Here is a 13,848-nt window from a genome sequence, read left to right as displayed (position 1 = left end):
CTTCTGTTTTATAAGTTGTGCATTCACTAGATCCTGACAAATTGCGCCAAGATCGTGAGCAGTTTCTTTTTGCCTTCTCCATTCTTGGTGAGCTGATTTGAAACCGGGGCGACAGGTTCTATAAAGCCATTTTTTGTGTACTGATGTTTTGTTATTTACACACCAGCTGAACAAGGACGAATCTTGCAGCTCCACCACATGGAGCGTCGTTATTCGGCTGCACTGAAAAATAATTTTTCTGCCTTAAAGAACAATATTATTGTACGATATCTGTCCAGATAAGCATGACTGATAAATTGCTTGCATACGCAGTGCAAAAGGCAATTTTCAAGAAACCTACGACCCTCTTAACAAAAATTCAGGCTAACGTTTATCTTTTTTTTTTCTTGAGAGGGATGGAGGCTGCTGCGATGAAGATGCGAATGCTTTGTTATTGTGCACACCAAGCTTAGTTTTGGACGTCTTGTCTTTGGTCATACGTGACAGCCTGCTCCGTTCTCCAAAAATGACAAATGTTTCCAGGACTTCAATGTGGACTATCCTCGTAGACTCCAAAAGTAGAACGCGCTACCAGCACGTTCGGACTAAAGGCTCATTCACCCTGCCCTATTTCCTTACGCTAATACCCAATTCACACGGCAGCGTAAAGGTAACTTTAGCCACGGCCGGACTGGAAGCGCGCGCTCTCTTTCTCTTCGTACGGCCTTTGGAATCCCCCGGGAGTCAATGGCATTTTTTCTCCTTATGTAGCTCGCTTGCTTGCCGCCAGGGGCGCAACCACCTCACCCCACTTAACCCGACTCGGAGAGTCCCTTCGAGCTGCTTCGCGCTGGTGTTCGAGCTTCGTAGGTTGTTGTTTTGGCAACGGTTCCTCAGAATACTTCTGATTAACCATGCAAAGACGGTCACGGAGAGAAACAAAAAATCAGCTGGAGATTTGCACAAGCCCCCGAGGAAGCACTTTAGGCTGCAATATGCACTGTGCGAAAAGTGTACAGACTACTGCGCCCTCGTCTAGAGCAGCTGGCCGACTTCATGTGCGGCCTATAAAATTATGATGGACACCACGGCAATAGATAGATTGGGCCTGCTTACATTTCACGAGAGTGTGCGAATTATTTATCATTTAAAGTTCCTCCACGTAGAAGGGGTCCGTCTCCTCTTGTTCTTGAGTTCCAACAGACGTCCTGAAGGTAAAGACGAGCATAGGTTTTTCGCAATTGCATTCGCTGTCTCTACTTACTACTTTTCACTCCCGAATCTCTCGGAGGTGTGCGTCAAATATTCACCATTTTGGGCTCATCAAAAGCGCATCAGATAGTGGCTGAGGGTCTAAACGTAAGGATTAGGTGTCCAAGGCTCTAAAAGTCTCGGCCGCAGTTGCGACAACGTTGAGGTACTGTCAAACGCGCTTTGTGCAAACGGCAAAGGCTAGCCCAGGTGTGAGCTGACAGCGACCCCCGCGAATTGCGGCGGGAGGTGGCGATTGCCCCAATTACAAAGGCCGTAAGAAGAGAAAGAGAGCGCGCGCTTCCAGTCCGGCCGTGCTTTAGCTTAGGTCCCTTATCTGAAGGTACCTGTAGTAAACGGCGTTCTTGATCACACGATAAATAAACAGAGCACTTTAAGTTGATGTAGATTGCATTCGTGCTAAACCGCGAGAGGAGCACGGGATAATTATTCCTCAAAATCGGTTTCACGCGCAGTTTTTGTATTGTTTGTGAAATATCACATTTAAAACCTAAATATTATTTGTGTTTGCTTTTGCGGCACCTTGCTATTTTCTCTGAGTACAAGGGCACACCTAAATGAGTTGCTTTAGAACGTCCGACCCGTCTGGCCACACTGGCCCTAAATCATCTGCGTTTACGAGTTTCCGTTGCGAGGTGGGCTACCGCGTTGGCCACCGACGCCAGTCACGCCATCGAAAGAGATAGACGACGACGTGGGTAAAAGGTCCTGGGCGGAGTAGTACGCCCTATTGGAAAATCTCGATGATGGAAAGATGACGGAAAAGGCTCATACAAGCGTAACCGTAATATGGGACATCCTATACAAGCGAAAAAGGCGGCTCCAGTATAGTGGAATAGGGCGGAACGATACAGGTGGGCGGAACCATACAAGCGTGTCGTATTATGGGACATCCTATACCAGCATAGTGGATATAGGCGGAACCATGTAGGCGGACGGAACCATACATGCATAACGTAATATGGGACATCCTATACCAGCAAAAAGGCGATACCAGCATGGTGGAGCCATATGGCTCCAGCGTGTTGGTTTCGCCTTTTCACTGTTGTACAGGGCGATTTAGTTTTAAGCTTTACATATATGTTTAGAAAGGTCGTGAAAGCTATATTAATGCGGTTTGTGCAGGCGAGTTATACGGCCAGGCGTACGTAGTATAGGAGTCGTAACGATCAGTCAGATAATTAAATACAATTTGTTAATCAACTTTTTAATTAGTGAAAATTAAAATATGGTTTCAATTAGAAACTTGCTGAGTCATTGAAAACCACAAAATCAAGTTTTTTTTAGAAGGATATAATTCAGGGGTAGCGTTTTATGCATTCTGTAAAAAGCTTTATTTGGACGAGTTTCTAGGTTTCAGTTTCTTATCAGAGCTCATCTCTGCGCCCACGGTCCTGTTCCCCAGGGGCATAGACACGCAACACACATGCGCCTTGCTTCCCTTCATCCTACGAGGGAGGCGAGGGGGCGGCTTCGCACTGCGGTCACTGGGCAGCTGGACCGCAGGTGCAAAGATGCGCTCTGGTAAGAAACCGAAGTCTGGAAATGCATCCAAATTGACCATTTTTTATAACGCCATAAAATGCTACTCGTCTTATATCTTTACAAAGAAAATTGATTTAGTGTGTTTTGATGATGCTTAGCAGGTTTCTAATTGGAACCATGGGTCTATTTTCACTGATTAAAAATTTGACGAACATACTATACTTAGAGAGAGGCTGAAGCAGTTTTGTATTTGAGAAAACACTTTTAAATCTTGTTCATTCGACCTCCAGAATCTCAAATATCAAAATTATTTGCTAATTTAATTAATCAAGGCTGCATAGTCATTTTTAAAGCGCTGTGAAAGCACCTCCCTAGAGAGCGACGTCACAACAGCAGCTTTCAAAATCTTTGTTCACGCATCTTCAGCGCCTATCAAAGCTATGCACGCACATGCTATTTTTTAAAAGGGCAGAAAAATGTGTCACGACTGGTGCCAGTGCCGGAGAATATACCTAGAAAACTTGCGATTGGACGCGCGGCCCTTAAGCGACACACGCTTGGCGGCCGAAAGGTCTTCTTACGATGTCACTGTTGGTGGGATGTTTTTTGTGTTTTCTCACGTTTAGTTATATCTTTGAGGAAAACGAACGGGATATTCAGATTCGCGGGATAAAACTACGCTAGAATGAACCTCCATCTAGTTTTCTGAAAGAAGTCTGGCACATCTCTGTAATAAGCCGACGGATCATTACAAATTAGCCTTTTATACTATGCCGCCCTGGCCATATAACTCACGTGCACAGACCGCGTAAATGTAGCTTTTACGGCTTTTTTTAAAAAAATCTGTAAAACATAGAAAAAAAACTCTGTAGAATGTCCCCCAATACGATACGATTGTATGGTTCCTTCCCCGCTTGCATTGTTCAAGAAAGACTTGTGGACATCCAGCGTTTCATTGGAATGCTGGATGTCAGCGAGTCTCTACATCAGTGAGTGGTTTCAAACAAGCATGGTGTTTGCACACCAGTAAGCTCTTATCCGAGGCTCACCAGGACCACTAAGAGCAGAGGCGAAATGTCGTGACCTGGTAAATTTGGTTGCAGGTATTTATTTTTACAAGAACTGCATGCAGCAAAGCTTAACTTTGCTTAAAAGAAGATTATTAAAAATTCAATACTGAACAATGGTGTCCCTTGAGCTGTCAGACCAAACTCCCACTCTTGCCACTCAGGAGTTCCTAACTTGTGCGTAGAGGATCAGCACAACCCAGATTTGTGCTGCGAGTGCACCTGCAATATAAAAGTTGAATAAACATGAGATGAAATATGAGACGTTTACAATTCTCTGTAACGTGAAATTAGAGCACAGATTTTGAAGAGGAGGATGGGAAGGTATGCCCCTCCTCCCCCTCCCCTCCTCCTCTTCTGCTCCCTCCCATTTAGCAGGAAACTTCCCTGAATTTAGCGGGAAAATTTCCCCACTAAATTTAGCTGGTTAAGTTTCCCACTAAATTTAGCGCAGAAATTGATGTCACATGACCTCAACACAAATGCAGTTTTTCCGCTAAAAGTAGCAGGGAAAATGACGTCGCATGACCGTGTCACGTCAGCCATAAAAAATTCAGTTTCTCAGCTAGACTTAGCGGAAATATTAACGTCACATGACCACAACATTAATTCAATTTCCTGCCAAGTTTAGTTGGGTGGTTACGCCGACAGCGACGCCGCGAAACGCAGAAACGGGTGCTAAGAGCTGCGCTAAAAACTAAATGCATCAGGTGAAATAAAGTGAACATTAGAGATACTGTAAGAAAAAGAAGAGAATCTAAGATACCTTTCTCAGATCCTTCCTTTTGTCCGTTCTCAAATGTTTTGATTTCAAGAAATGTTTATCTCTTTATTCATACCCAGAGAACCCCTCCCAGTTTCAGCATGAATGCAATAAATCAATGCAGACTAGACCTTGTAAACTATAATCCACATGAAAATTAATGTTTGCCACATAGTCATGTATGAGTCAGTGGCTCAGATCTCTAAATACATTTGTATTGAGGAACATTCTTGAATAAAACTTCTGGGCTTCGAATTCAACAGTTTGTACTTCCATAAGGAACACTGTATGGCACTGATTTTTTTTTTTGTGACACATCAGAAACAGCACAGCACTGTCATCCTCGCATACCTAACAAGAATTTGTATTTTTTTTTTTAGCATGACATGTGCTATTCTAATGCCCATACAGCATCCTTTAACAAAATTTCCTTTGTAGAGCTTTTTATTGGTTCTTATTTAGCTCGCACGACAGATTCGGTACCTTGAATTCTCACTCGGCATCAACAGTTTTATATATTAATGTAATAGCGAAAGACAAGATGTATGGACTTGAGTACGACTCAGCAAGCACAGATGTTGAGAAAAGTACTGAAGAAAACTCAAATGTCAAAATAAAAATAAGCTGGAATGTGGAATTATGGACATGGACATGAATACAGTTAGCAGATTCAATATGAAGAATATGTGTTAGACGCACGCTCAAAGAAACCTGTTGCATCTATATTCATTCAAATTACTTTGCAGAACCCAGCGCTGCAGTCTCAGGTGGGAGTTCGCTGAATGAGTCTACTGAAAATGAGTGTAGACGGAAAAAGCAGTTTGATCTGCGATAATGAGCATTACATAAGTGACATGTCATTATTACTGTTACAGTGCCGAATGTTCCAAACTGTCAGTCGCATCATTCTGTGAGTTCCCTCCGTACATTACAGGGTTTGGCTCTCTCGAATGCTTTGCGAGAAAAATGATGAACTGGAAATATCTAGAGTAGTTCTAGAAAAACTATTTCCAGAATCTTATCTCAGCATCGCAAAGAATATAAAAAGTTTCTAAAGACAAGGTTAGTGCAGGAGTTGAATAAACTAAATACTTTGTTTTTCGAAACCATCTTGCCGTAGTAAACGTATGAAGTTCCCCTAGGTAGAGCTAGTCATTACGGATGATTGTGCCCATTGCGTACCATAAAAATTTAATTTGCGACCTAAAAAAAATTTACAAACTCAATTAACTCTGAATAAGTGGACCACTTGGCATTAAAGATTGGCCTCACCATGACTGGCTGCCAACATCTACATAATAATTTCCATGAACCTATGTATTTCAAGAAAATATTTGGTGCGAGCTGCTTAAAACACAATAGCACTTTTTAGCAAGTGCTGATTGTTGGGCAAGTTGGTACGGTACGTTAGAAAACATGATTGTGCTTTGAAGACGGGGACATAGGAAGGACAGACACCACAGAGTGCTAACTTTCAACTGATTTAATTCAAGAACCTCGGCGTAGAAACACACTGCATCACCGCACCACATCTCAACCAATCCGTGGCCCTGCCACGGACCGCAAGTACGCCAACTCCTTATCCGCCAAGTCAATTGACGCCACACTGACACAACACGTGCCGGAACTATTTATAGCATCAGCCTCCATAATCTCTCTAACAGTCATATCTTTGTGCCTAGCAAGAACAGTAGACTGAGCAAATAATGGTTTGCACTCGCAGTCATGATCTGTCGTGTCACTGTCATGACTGCGGGTGCAAACCATTATTTGTTTCGTCTATTGTTCTTGAGAGGCACAAAAATAGGACTGTTAGCGAGATTATGGAGGCTGACACTATAAACAGTTCCGGCACATGTTGTGTCAGTGTGGCGTCAATTGACTTGGCGGATAAGGATTTGGCGTACTTGCGGTCCGTGGCAGGGCCACGGATTGGTTGAGATGTGGTGCGGTGACACAGTCCGTTTCTACGCTGAGGTTCTTGAATTAAATCAGTTGAAAGTTAGCGCTCTGTTGTGTCTGTCCTTCCTATGTCCCCGTCTTCCAAGCGCAATCATATTTTCTACCGCACTTTTTAACACTAATAGAAAGCCTGTAGTGGGCCACAACTTAAGCAGTTTTCACTTCATTATAAAGAGCAATTACACATATGTGAACCATGAATATAGGCCTGCACTGAATTTTTTTCTTAAGCTGAACGTGCTATGCTCTGTTTACTATATAAATCTTTGCAGAGCTGACAATGTGCAAGTTCCTGTTTTTTTATATTTCACATGTCCCGACTGGTGAGTGTGGTAGGGACATAAGATTGATGACACCAACGAAACACAATGATTATTTTAAGAATTTGTTTGGGTATAGCACGAGCAAGGAGATCTGCGGGAAGTTATTTCTGTGACACCGTCGAACCTACATCCGCGGGCTTTAAGTTCACATGTTAATCATGTCTGCAGACTCCTTTTTGTAATTGGAATTTCATCCAACCCAAGATTTGAATATGTTTTTTTTTCATTTTAGGCTTAGTAGTGCTTTTGCTGTTCTATTAATAGGTAAGAAAAATGCTTATTTCAAGTGGCATACCTAACACCTGGTGGCACGAGGACTCCCCTGTCGTGACGCAGACCGAAAGTCACCGCCAGGGAGATACTGCGATGCTCTTGTTGCTGGGATTACCTCCCCCATGGTCCTGCCCAGACCACAGAAAAAGATTGAGTCCAAGCTTGTGGCCACTAGGATCTCCAGATCTTGAGGCACCCAAGTAGCTGAAAATAAAAACAAATCACAATCAAGTACTTGGCAGAGCTACATTAGAATGGCTAGCATATTCTTTCGTGATCAGCACATAGATCCTCTTATTTTAGTCATAGTCACCCCCCAGGACAAAGCTACGTAGGCGCTAAAATGATGGGTACCGAATTTAGGTGAATGATCAAATGCATTCATTTAACCCCCTTTCGCCCCAACCTGAGACTTCTGTCAAATATTCACATTCAACTGTAAAGACTACAAATAAAACTACTACTGCAATGCAAAGCCGTATAGTGGGAGAGTTTAGCCAGCGGGTGTGGCAACGAAGGCGCCAGAGAGGAGGAAAGGGAGGAGAACGCCGAAGGAGGGAGAGAGAAGGCAGCAGAGAAACAAAGAGGAGACGACCACCATTTTGACGCAAAGCTGTCTGCACGGAGCACTGTTGAGGCTACGTGTCGTCTGCTACGGGCTTATTTATTTTTTTTGCCTAAATAAAAGTGCGTTCAAACATGGAGGAACTTCTTTTTTTAGGTTTTTAAGCCACCGAGGAATAACACTATATCATTTTATTGCCAGAGCCTGCCAAATAAAAGGAAAGAACCGAAATTTGAATATCGATCCCATGCCCGGCGAATGAATGAAAATGGCGGCCCTCCCCGCTCAGCTGGGAGCAGCCTAGAGTTCACGCGCATGCGCTCACGCCTCTTGCTCTGTGCCGCGGGCTGATCAGCTCACTCGGAAGGGAGACGTTACGGCAGCGAAATCATAGACTGCCAGACTCTCCCCATATATGGCTCTGCTGCAATGGAAAGATTTTCCTACCCTCGTGCTCAGCGAGTGTCGACTGTGGATACCAACTCCAGTTCATACACTCGCTGAACATGAGGGTAGAGTGTACCAGCAGAGGGCAGGTGTCTGTATACAAAGAGTTTAGTTGGCACACCAAGAGGCTAACGAATAAGAATGGGTACCACTCTGAGCAAAATGCCAAAAAAGCGTGGATCTCGGCTTGACACTAACAGCAGCACACAGTATCTATTTTAGTGACAAAGGGGTACTAAATCATTATTTTCAGCTTCCTAACTAAACTAAATATTCTTCCCGGCTTGCTTTTTAGGAAAATCTCCAAATTTACAAGAACTACTAAGACAATATCTAAAAAAAAAAAAAGCAATGGCAAAACCAGCAATCGAATTCGCCTGCTCTCCAGTAGCACGACATCTATGGCAGGCAGACCTGCAGAATGAGCAAGCAGTTTAAGAAACAGTATGTCCTATGTATAATTTTTTTTATGCTGCAAAGCAAGCGCTGGAAGGAGGTTTCACGACATTAACGAAATTTCTTGCAATCAGTTGAGAACAAATTAGAGCAGTGAACTTGTCCTTGCTTCTGGCATAACGTTTTAGTGTTGCCCATGGAAACTCACATAAATTTGAAAATAAAAACAAAAAAGACTAACCTTCATAAAAAAATCTAACTTTGGCAAAGAAAAGTTATCTTGGAAAAAATATGTACAATACAGTTGTACAGCGTGCATTTGTGTGCTTAACCAATTTTGAGGCAAATCGGCGACAATGAAAAGAAGACGTTTGAGTACAATTAGAATTAAGGGAAAGACAGAAAGGATGCATACCTACAACAAAAACATTTAGAACGACCACGGGCAGGAAACTCTGGTGAGGCTCTCGGAGTGACTCCCTCATATGGGCCTGCGCAGACCACAGAACAAGATCGGTCAGAGCTTGCAGCCATAAGGTGCTTCATACCATGAAGTTACAGAAGCGGGTGCCATTGGAAGCAAAGTGCATTTCATTTCTCTGAAAAACGAAGAGTTTAATAGGTAGCTTGCATTCATAAGGTGATACAGTCATGAATGCACAGACTTTTCAATGCAGCGCTATATCACCAACTTGTTAACCATGCCGGGCAACACTAAAAACTGAGAGCATTATTTTAAACTATCTCAGCTTAAAGTTAACCACGACAGAAGCTTCAAGCCATCCTTGCAAATTCAGTGCACAAAGCAAGCCATGTGACCTTCTAGTTGGACGCCATGGTACGTCGAGCTTATAATCATGCGTCATGCTGTTTTTGCTGCAAAGGCTTGTAGTTTCAAAAGTGGTCCAGCTTAAAGAGACTAAAAGTATAGACGTTTATGAGTGGGGCCCTCATTTAGTCTGCAGCTACATTGCGAAATAGGACGTTCCAACCGGGATGTTTGCTGCCTGTAACCACACGACCAGCTTGTGCCCAGCGATTGTTCGAGCTGAATACATGTCCTCGACAGTGCCATTATTTGACAAGCATTTCTATGACTGTTAAACATGACTGACTTACAGAGAGACTCCACCTCAACGACTAATGACTTGGGATACCTAACTGAATACTGATATATCAACTAAATGCAAAACAATTACCTGGCAAGCATTAAATTTTTCAAGAGGCTGGGTCGACTCCGCATTAAGTTGAAGGAGTCGATGCGTAATAGGACAATACAAACAAAAATATGCCTTAGAATTCCTTTTGCACCCCCAAAATGATGTGTTTTTGAAGGTAAGGTACACAATGTTCTTGATTTAGAAAGTGCCTCAGCTGTACAAATGCATATGCAATAAGGGCACTTGCCAAGCCTATTCTACTCAGCTCTGTGCAGGTTAAGCTAAGTTAGAGTATAGAAGTACATGCTCACTGACACCATCAGAAAGGCAGGGAGAAGTCTCCGTTGTTCGACCTCCAGCCCGTCTGCTACCTTCGATGACGTTTCAGCGCCTGATGAGCCTGGAGCGAGCACATCTGTCTAAAGCGGGGTGAAAAGCACAAGCATGTGCTGGAGGACGCGCAGTCATTCTCTTTTTGTCATCGGCTATACTACATATTTTTAGTAAGACATATTTTTAAGTGAGGAAAAGTACTGCAAATATGCAGTCCACCTTAAAGATAACAACAGTTGCCATTCACCATTTTCCAAATAAGTGCTCCCACGTACCGGAACATCTACACATGTGGTGCGTGAGTAGGTTCAGGACTGAGAGGCTAGAAAACGAAGCGCTCGCAAGGCTTGTCTGGCCCTTCCAACCATGCGGGTACATTCGTTGCAAGTTCCCGATTTGTAGACAAAATGATTTAGAATGAGCAAATCTTGTCTACGCCCGAGGTAGAACATTGAATTGCGATTCCCCCATATTGTGCGAACCATCCTTCAAACTGCGGTACCACCTGCAAATAAACTATGTTGTGCTGCGGCACGCGTCCATGCTGCCTGCTTCAGAGGAAAACCACTGCTCGTGTTGAAGACGACATCCCACAGTGGACAGGCAACAATTTTTAACGAACAAAAACAAAATTGATATCATTCAATAGACACAGATAGGCTCACAAAGTGTCGGCACCATGATTGTTGTTGTTGGTTTTACTCTTGCATACAAACAAAGGTGACTTCCTCTCTCCTCCGATGGACAGTAAAACCCCCTTATCTTGGTGGCCCCTATTTCTTCTCGAATCGGTCACAGAGGACATAATCGCAGTCACTGAATTCCGCAAAATTAAAGGTCGCGAAAATTAAAGGTTCGCCAACATTAAGGGGTTTACTGTTCTTCTGAGTGTCACATGATGTTAACATTTCAAGGAGGCTGAAGGTATTGGTTTAAGAAAAAATTGACCTATGAAAAAAATGCCCTTCTCCAGGTTAGGCACGCGAGGTTCTTTTGCACTACCTATAAGGTGGCAAGTTTATTTCGGCAGAGCTTTTGGTAAAACGGAGTCACAAAAGTAGCTATACTTGGCGTCAACTATTTTGTGCTGCATTATAAAGCCAGAGTAGATTCCACAGTGCGTGCTTCAGCAGAGCACTGTTTGTTGCGAGAGCATATGTGGTTTAGTGTTGCATCCCATTTGCATAATCTAGAGAAACTAGCGCTGACAGAGTTGGAGCACTCCAAATATTAACAGCCGACTGTAGAAACATTGAGAGATGCACACATGCGAACTGTGCATTTCTTAAAGGTGGGTTCGAGCAAAGGTAAAAACAATATCTATACTTATGGCGGCCATACTTGCCTTTCCCAAGCACGACCACTTTTCCCTCGGTAGCACCATCCAGTAAGAAGCACCAGCAACACGCCCATGAGACGCCGCCGCCTCCTGGATTGAATGACGACCCGCCTGAGGTCTTGGAAGGAGATCCGGAACACTGCTTTAGGCCAGATGTTGTATCTGGTGGGGCAGAGACTAAAAGTAAAAATTAACAAATTTATCTGAAGCGCTACATTCCTATAGGACAGCAGTATTTTTTTTAGGCCAGTGATTCGCTTTAATTAAACACAAATGGTTGGTTTATATGATGAACCATCAGCCCCTATTTTTCTTAAGTGTAACGCAGTGTCTAACGTTACGTCCGACGGAACCCGAAATAAAAATTAAAGTTACGCCCAACGTAACTGTCAAGCATTCGAGTTACGTCCGACGTAACCCAAAATAAAAATTAAAGTTACCGTATTTACTCGAAAATAGGTCGAACTCTATTTGTTGGACCCACCGAGAATAAAAAAAAAAAAATTCAAATATAGGTCGACTTTTTTTTTTTTATTTTTAAGAACAGGGGAAATTTTGGGCAAAAGAAAGAAACCTTTATTTACATCACTTCACAGCTTGGTAGACATCCTCGCAAATCCGCCACAATACTTCACTGACACCGTCGAAAGCGACGAAAGACAAACTACAAAGACGCAAACAAAGCCGCCGTGTCGCCATGAGCAACACGCGAGCCGAGCCGCCTCAAGCAACTAACAAAAGTAACATCTTTTTTTTTTGTTATTTTTTTGTGCGCGTTTGCGAGGATGGAGGACAAAGTGCATGGCGCATCGCGTTCCTCTCCTTCCCCATTGCCCAGCAAGGGGAACGCTAGAGGTGCGATGGCGAAATCCAATGCCCCAAGAGGTGCGCGCGATAGCGGCATCGGCCACCGCTGTTGTTTTCGGTTGTTTAACAAAAGCTTTTGGAAACAAGAAGCGGCGCAGCTCTACGGCAACGCCGGCTCGGTGACTCGATAGCTTCATGCCTCCGGTACGGTCGCAAAATTTGGTCGCGAATGTAGGTCGAAATTCTTTAGTCACGATTTCCGAAAAATAAAAAATAAAAGAAAAGAAAAAAAAAAGGTCGACATATATTTGAATAAACACGGTAGTCAGCTGCGCGACGAGACACACATTATGAAAGCGATTGGTGCGAGCGATCAAGGTGATGAGCGACGTTTTATAGAAGCCCAGGAACCGAGCGGCGCAAGCAGCGAGAGTGAGAAATCTTCGTCGCTCGGCGCCGGCACATGAGCTTCTCGTCGTCGCTCGTCTCGTTGATCGCTATATTGCTTACATGCTGTTCAGAAAGGTGCTCTAAGTGGTTACCATTGCATTGGGACCAGCCTCACATCCAACCGTAACCAGTCTTGACTTTTTTTTAAGCCGCCCAGGTAGAAGTTAGCATCGTACATACATCGTTTTCAAGCATGGCTCCTCGTTCATTGCTCGATTTACTTTTTCGTAAATGACAAACCGCAATGAAGCACAATTATTCTAGTTCAAAATTGTCACGAACACTTGGCACGCATGCTTACACTGTAGCGCACCTAACGTAATTTAAAAGTAGAACGAAAACGGGACGAGATTCGCTTACCGCTTCACGGAAACAGAGTCCTTCGGATCCTGGGCCTAACGGCCGAAATCGGAAGTCGCCTGCGGTCCGGCGATCGGACGAGTTGAGCCGGCCGCGCTGTGCTGACCCCGGCTGACCACGCCTGGTTGAACCATGAGAGGCGTCGTCGAGTTGAGAGCCAGAGACGCAGTAGAAACGGACCGTAAAACATCTGTCCCGTAAAACGCAGAAGGAGCCAGCGCCAAAACCGCTACGTCTGGCTGCGTCGCCATCTCCGCGACGACCGGAAGCGTGTAAACCGGGACTGGCCGGGAAGTTAGAAAAGGCGCGGCAGCGGAAGCCACTGGGCGGAAGCTTTACGTTTCGGTTTCGCTTTTCTCCGACATCGGCCACGGTCGCGGGCTGGTATGTTTCCGGCTGGTTGCGACGACGCGAGGGGCCACGAAAAGACGCCGAGTTGGCCGAGTACGAGTCACGGCCCACGATACGAGCAACGGGCCATTTGCCCCTGTCGACCGGCGATGCGGTATCCGCGGCTTAGTGTCACGATCGGTTTGTTGCCGTGCACGTTGACTCAAAGCTCGAAGTTATGCAGTTCCGTCAGTTCCGTTCCGGCACCAGCCGCACCACGTTTTCCGGTGCATCGCACGTGGAGGCCTTTCGACGCATTCAGTGAACGTAAAGATCGCGCCCGCTGTCTTCGGTGCTGTGGAAGAAGTTGGGAGACGGAAGAAGCATCAAAACCAAGGCGTTTAGGACTCCAGTCCGGGCCGCCGGTCCACTCTGAACGAGAGGCGACGTGTGTGTGCACGCTTTGAGGAAGCCTCCACGTTTCGCCGCGCCAGACCTCGCCGATCGCGACCAGACCCCGAGTCCGAGAGGCTCTTG

This window comes from Ixodes scapularis, unplaced genomic scaffold, assembly GCF_016920785.2.
Source record: "Ixodes scapularis isolate PalLabHiFi unplaced genomic scaffold, ASM1692078v2 PGA_scaffold1__304_contigs__length_218370807, whole genome shotgun sequence".
NCBI lineage: Eukaryota > Metazoa > Arthropoda > Arachnida > Ixodida > Ixodidae > Ixodes > Ixodes scapularis.
Note: the sequence above shows the minus strand (reverse complement) of the source record.